Source organism: Pseudorca crassidens, chromosome 18 (genome assembly GCF_039906515.1).
Source record: "Pseudorca crassidens isolate mPseCra1 chromosome 18, mPseCra1.hap1, whole genome shotgun sequence".
Taxonomy (NCBI): Eukaryota; Metazoa; Chordata; class Mammalia; order Artiodactyla; family Delphinidae; genus Pseudorca; species Pseudorca crassidens.
Genome location: NC_090313.1, coordinates 2,782,047 through 2,788,580, shown reverse-complemented (window position 1 = coordinate 2,788,580; position 6,534 = coordinate 2,782,047). Strand labels below are relative to the sequence as shown.

Here is a 6,534-nt window from a genome sequence, read left to right as displayed (position 1 = left end):
GACACACAGAGGGCCTCCCTACAGGCACCCTCCAGGGAGACCCGAGGACAGACAATCCAGGTGGGAAGGAGGCATCCAGCCTCTGGGGCACTGGGCCATTGTTTGCAGCTGCGGACTTTTCCCACTTTAAACTGCGAAGATGAACAAATGTTCTGGTGGGGAGTGAACATTCCCCCCACGGAGCCCAGGTCATGGACCTACATGCTAAGAGCACATGAAGCCCCTTCACGGACGCCCCAACTGCCCTCAGCTCCTGCCCACAAGACGACAATGCCTGCATGAACCTAGTCCCTGGGTGTGTGTCTTTGGAGCGTGCCGGGGTGACATTCAGTCTCTACGTTAGTTTTTATGATAATTCCGAGTAAATTGTGGTGCAATAAACTCTTCAAGCCTGTCTTTCTTGTGAAAGCCGTGAATCAATCAGCTGTGGGCTTTTTTTGGGGGCTTTTCAGCGTATGGTGATCATTTAGATTTGACGTGCATTGTGAGAGGTTCGCTCTCCTCTCTCTCTGGTCTGTCATTAATTCCAGCCTTTGCTGTTCTGAAGTACAGTGAAGGGTGGCTGGGAAATCATTGCCCTCTTCAGCTCTGTTATTGCACAAAACAGCAGCGCAATAATTTTTTGTCAATGTTTTACTCTAAAAGCTTTCTGCGTCAGTTTTGAAAAGGAAGCAATAAAGCCCATTCAATGGTATGAATAAAAATCCTTTGAGGGTTAGGAGCAGAGCTTCTTTTCTTCAGCTGGTAATCAAATTGGAGCTAAAATGAAATTGAGTTTTCTTATGAAAATAGCCTTTGTTGCTGGGAAGGCTGGTAATTCATAAACAATAACCCGCTCTTTTGTGTGGATAATAATATATTCATGTTCTTTCAATAGGGTAAAAGCCAGACCTAGTGCATTATGGTACAGTAAAGACAGCAGAAGGAGCTGGCTGCAACGGTCTTGAGGAGGAAATGTAGCGCTCGGCGGCTTCAGCTTTCAGCGTCCTCCAGAAGCGGCACTTCGCTTGATGTGTGCGCTGCTTTTCCCGGTTGGTTTGTTGCTGCCGTACAACATTTGACTCATTGTGGACGGTCTCCAGCTGTGCTCGTCGCCGCCTCGGCCTCCGCGGCTGCGGAGACCCCGCCTGCTGCCCCAGGACGCTGGGATGCTCCGGAGCCACCTCTCAGTGCCACGAGGACCAGGGAGTCCCAGAGCCCCGGCCCAGACAGGCAGCCGGACGCCGGCGCAGGAGGTATGCTGCGGGGCCCCCCTGCCGGAGGGGGTGTCCTTGGGCGGCATGGGGAGGGGGACGTGTGGGAGCACAGCCGGCCATGCCTCTTCTGCTGTGTTGGGGTGCGGGGGGAGGGTCTGGTCGTCTGTACTGCAGTGACTGCCCCCCGATCACAGATTGGGCCACAGCAGCTCTGCCCGGGATCCGGCGTGGGATCCTTTCGTGGGAGCCCTGGGGGCGTGTGTGCTGGCCGCTGGGGTCGCGCTCGGGGTCCTCGAGATCACTGTGTGACCAGGAGGCAGACAGATGCTTTCTCCTGGGCAGGAGTGACCTGCCGTGGGACTCAGGTGGGGCTGGATTGCCACCTACGATTCATTACGACTGTTGCTACCTGGGCAACGGAGACTTTTGTTCTCTCTCTCAAGTTGGTGAAAAGTTATGATCTGGGGATTGCAGAAATGTGTGCCAGCCCCACCTTTAAGTGTTTGCTGTGCTTGTGAAAATAGCCATGGTGCTCCTGGACCCAGACCTAGGGGCCGGGGCCAGTCAGGTGAAGGGATGTTCCCTGGAGGTCATTTTCTGTTACCGTCTCCCAGTGACTGTAAGAGTAACCAAGCGTGAACACTTCCATTCTGATAGGATGCCCTGGCTGTGCTCTGGAGAATCATTTCTGGTTGCTTTTTATGGTCCAATTTCTTGGCTCTGAATATAGTTCAAAGGGCAAACAGAGAAAAAGAAAGGAAGGAAGGAAGGGAGGGAGGGAGAGAGAGGGTGGGGGGAGAGAGAGAGAGAGAAAGAAAGAAGGAAAGAAAGAAAGAAAGAAGAAAAAGAAAGAAAGGGAAAGAGAATGAAAAAGAAAGAAGGGAAAGAAAGAAAGATAGAAAAAGAAAGAAAGAAAGAAAGGGAAAGAGAAAGAAAAAGAAAGAAGGAAAAGAAAGAAAGAAAAAGAAAGAAAAAAGAGAAAGAAAGAAAAAGAAAGAAAGAAGGGGAAAAAAAGAAAGAAGGGGAGAGAAAGGAAAACCCTTCTGAGTGCTGAGAAATGTATAGGGTGGTGTGGGCAGCATCTGCCCTGGTCAGAATAATGTCATTCTCGCTGGGTTTTGATTGTTTGGTGGACAGCGGCAGTTTTACTCTGGGTTACCGTTTTTGTGAGAATCCTACGAAATAATGAGTATTTTCTGGCTTAGCCTGAGGGCTCTGCAAACTCCATCCTTGGTTCAGAACTGAAGAAGGGAGAAATTGAGATGAAGACCATAGTGTGTAATTTTAAACTACCAAACTTTGAGCTTCAGGGAAGCTGAATCAATAATCAGTGAGCTTACGCCACGGAAACGAACAGAAAAGAGAAAAGGACAGAAGTCTAGAGTGTTTATCGGCACTGAGATAAGGCAGGGGTGTGTGCTAGGTTCAGAGCTGGTTACCAGGTATTTCTGTGTTGTTTTGGTATTTTAATGATGAATTTGCGTGCTTAAGAAAAGGAACTTTTAAAGGCACAGTGGAAGCTGACAGCTGGGATGATATATGTCATTATCCAATTAGTTTACAGGAGGGCATGTTTTGCTGCCTTACTTAACACACCTCTATGTGTTTTCAGCTGTAACGAATATTACTTTCTTTGAAGTCTTTCAGAATGAGGATTCTAATTGTATGTATTTCACTCTGCTGCAGTTAGTGTTCTGTGCTTTTCAGTATCGTGAGCACCTGAATAAATTCTGATTTTTAAAATCTCTTTCACATTCATTTGGGGGGGAAAAAGGCAGGATTCTTTTGGCTTTCATTATATACTTTGTCAGAAAAAAATCTGACAAGTTCCTTCTTACTTTCTCCCACTGACAGAGCTGCATCGCGTGGGCCTTTATTCTTATGCTAAAGTTAAATTGATGCAAAAGGAAAGATTGCTAATTGTCAAAGAATTACCTTTCAACTTCATGTAAGGGAACTGGTAAAGAAAAGTTCATGGAGTATTTTCACTGTGGAAGAAATGATGAAAAAGAGATTTTATTCATGATGGAAACCGCTGATCCCGTATCACAGCAAATTTTCAACCTGAAAATTATAATTTCCTGCATTTTAACTATTTGGTGGCCTTGATGAAAAGTTCTTCTCTATAATTCCTGTGTTACCATGCTGTGGCTTTGTTCTCTCCACCTGAGATGTGCGTGGTAAAGACTGGGGAGAAGTGAGGGGTTTCCGTGGGTGGTGAGCTGCCAGCCGGCAGGCACGTGGGCTCTGGTTTTGAGCCTGGTTTCTCTTCAGTTACTTAAAGAGAGAAAAGCAAGTGATACACCTTGTCCCCTGCCTGGGAGGCCTGGTGTGTTTCCTCTGGGGATGCTGTCACGCAGAGACGGTGACAGGTGATTTCCCCAGGCACCGCGGTCACCGCCGTCACCGCACAGCCCCTCCCCCGGCCCCGGGCACCAGATGGGCGTTCAGGAGCCTGGTGGACGTCCGGCCGAGTGGGCCTTCAGACGGCAGCCGCAGCACGGGTGCTGCAGGAGGGTGAATGCGAGGTGTGGTCTGTGGAGTCTCTAAGACACAGCGATGTGAAGGCGCCCTCCCTCCACCAGCAGTGGGGTCACCGGGGTCAGGCCACTCCGCTGCCCTGCACCCACCCTCCCGACCTCGCTCTGGGCTCTGGCTCTGCCTCGGGCTGGTGACATGGACAGACTCTCCCCCGCCTACGCCCGCAGCCCTGTGGCAGCCTCACACCCCAGGGCTGGGCATCCCTCTTTTCTTTCTGAATCAGGTCTCCATGGTGGACCGGGGGTGAGGGAATGACGGGAAGTGAGCAGCTGGGAGACGCGGCTGTGGAGGCCGGCGGGCGGACACTCGGGCCAGGAGGATCTTCCAGAGCTCTCTCAGCTCAGGCCCCAAACCTGTCTGCACAAAGCCTCCAGCAGCTGGTCGGTCCCGGCTCTAAAGCCGCCAGCTCCTCCCTGGGAACAGCCCCGGCTCCCGCATCGCGGCCACAGCGCCTTTATCCTGCCTCGTGTGGCGACACCGAGCCTTTGGTCTCCAGCCTGGAGAGCCACCAGGACTGAGGGTCCACCGCAGCCTCGAGGCCCCGGCCCGCTGAGGCCGCCTGCTGCTGACCAGTGTGGGCGGTTGTTGCTTCCTTGGTTTCCATGGAGACAGGGAGGCTGACTCCGCCCCCATGGCAAGCTCACCTGGAACACAGGTAGCAGCTCTCCTTGGGAGAACCCATGTCCCTCTGGGCGGGTGACCTGGATCCTGGGGTGCAAGACCACACGGTCCGGTCGAGCGTGCGCTTTCTGACAGGTGTGAAGGTGACTGGCTTAGTTTCCTCCGATGACTTTTGATGACACTGTAAGCTGACTCTAGAGGTGGAGGAAGGAGGGATAAAGACAGAGGGTGAATGTCCGCGCAGGAGAGCGTCGGCGTGTTCCGCTGGGACCCGTCTCAGCCATGCATGTGGCCTCACGCAGGCGAACCCACCCTGTAAATTAGGAACAAAGTAACCTGGATTTACTCTAAGGCAGATGTCGATGGAGCCCTAAGGCTCTTCGTTACTTGTTTTTGCAGGACTCTCTGCCCATTAACATTTCAGTCTTTTAATCCTGGACTGTCAAGTGACGTGTGGTTACCTTGGCCGGTCTAGGTTTTCCACAAGGCAAGGAAGGACGTATTAAGTATGTAATAGGGATGTTTGAAAGTACGTTTTTTATTTTTTAGGGAATCAGAATGTAGATTAAACCTAATGGCTTTTGATCATTAGAAAAAGATGACATATAAAAGTTAGGTAAAAATAATAGGCAGGTTTTTTTAGCGCTAACAGCCAATGTCACCATTTCAAAGGACATTATGCAGATAATTGTCAAGAGCTGCGTCTCATTTTTTTTTTTTTTTTTCTGTTTTAATCTGTGCCAGTTGACCTGCCTCTCTTTGGAACTTTGGGGCCTTGGCTTAAATGCTTTTCTACTGCTCTATGCAAATCACCTCTCCAAAGTTCACCCACGTGGTACGGCGCTGTCCCGACTTAGGGGATTCCCTTTTGTCTTGTGCTATATTGAAAATTAAATATAAAATTTGTATTGAAAATTAAAAGCTTGTTTGCAGATGGCTGTTACTTGTCCACTGCAGACACGTAGGGTTTTCAGATCCTACTTCACCTGTGCTCTCAGTCCAAGCACACATTTCATAAACCTAATGGCCGAATCTTCTTCCAGCTATTTCTGAAAATTTTCACATTACTGAAAGGCAAACCTGAAAATATGCAATTATATATTTTACCCCAGCTTTAGTTTTTCTTTCGTGTATACTATTCAGAAGGCCATCTGTCAGGTATCTGGGATATTTTCTCTTGAAAGTGAAAAAATGTCTCTAGCATTCTTTGGAAAGTATTGGATACATCCTCAAAATATCATTTCTCTTCTTTTTGAAAAGTTAAAATAGTGTTTTAGGATATAATTATTACATGCAAAGTCCTAGCCCTAGGAGAAAGCATTTAGTCAGCGGGAGTCTTATGAGTCTAGAAATATCCAGTGTGTATTTCCAACGTGGAGAACATTTATTTCCTGCGTCGTGGTTTGGATGTCCTTTGGGATTGATGCCTGAGAACTTACGAGTGCACTTATTTCTGGAGACGATGGTTGAAATTATTATTAGAGTTCGTTTTCATTCTTTTCTCAGTATTACCTTATAGTGCAGGTACCTTTAATTTTAAAGAAAGTGTACAATAAAGGCATGTTTTATAACATGAATCATCTATCCAATTGGTTTTACTTATAGTAGAGTTCTGCTAGAAAATATTTTTGCTTTTATTCTTGGGTTTGAAGCAAAGATTTTGAAAACATAACTTTAAAAGGAAAACAATGGACTGAGTGAGGTCTGACAGTGGCCGCAGTCCCATCGCTGGGCATTAAGTAGGAGCAGTGCAGCGGGCGGTGACCCCAGGTCATGTTCGCTCTTTAAAAGTGGATTAGCACCTTTGCATGTACACGTCTGCTTTCTCCTTCTCTTGGGTTTGGTGCTTATTTGAATCCACCCATCTTTTCCTTTCCTGACACTGGCTACTTCGCTGGGCCTTCCGTCCTTCAGCTGAAAATAAAGGAGTTATTTGTTCCCGGGGTCATTTAAGTCCTTACATTCTTGTTTTCAGGGAACACACACGCAGCAGGCAAACAGCCAAGCCCCGAAGCATGTAGAGCTGGGCTCCCGTCCCTAATATCTGTGGAGCCCAGGGCGAGAGTACAAAGGGAGGCCCATGGACCGCATGTCTGGGTATTTCAGTTACAAAGCGAGCTACCGAACGTGGGTCCTGCCCCTCCTTGACGAAATGCCTTCCTGGTAACCTGTGGGC

The 6,534-nt window shown here is 48.5% G+C and overlaps 1 long non-coding RNA gene across 1 annotated transcript in view; it reads left to right on the top strand.

Annotated features, from left to right (window-relative positions):
* Positions 1–552: 552 nt before the first annotated feature.
* The window catches only part of LOC137210976 (uncharacterized), a 244,279-nt gene continuing 238,297 nt past the window's right edge, over positions 553–6,534 (top strand). The window contains exons 1-2 of the long non-coding RNA XR_010936832.1: positions 553–691; positions 878–1,235. This is a non-coding gene — a long non-coding RNA (uncharacterized lncRNA). The remainder of the gene's footprint in view (positions 692–877; positions 1,236–6,534) is intronic.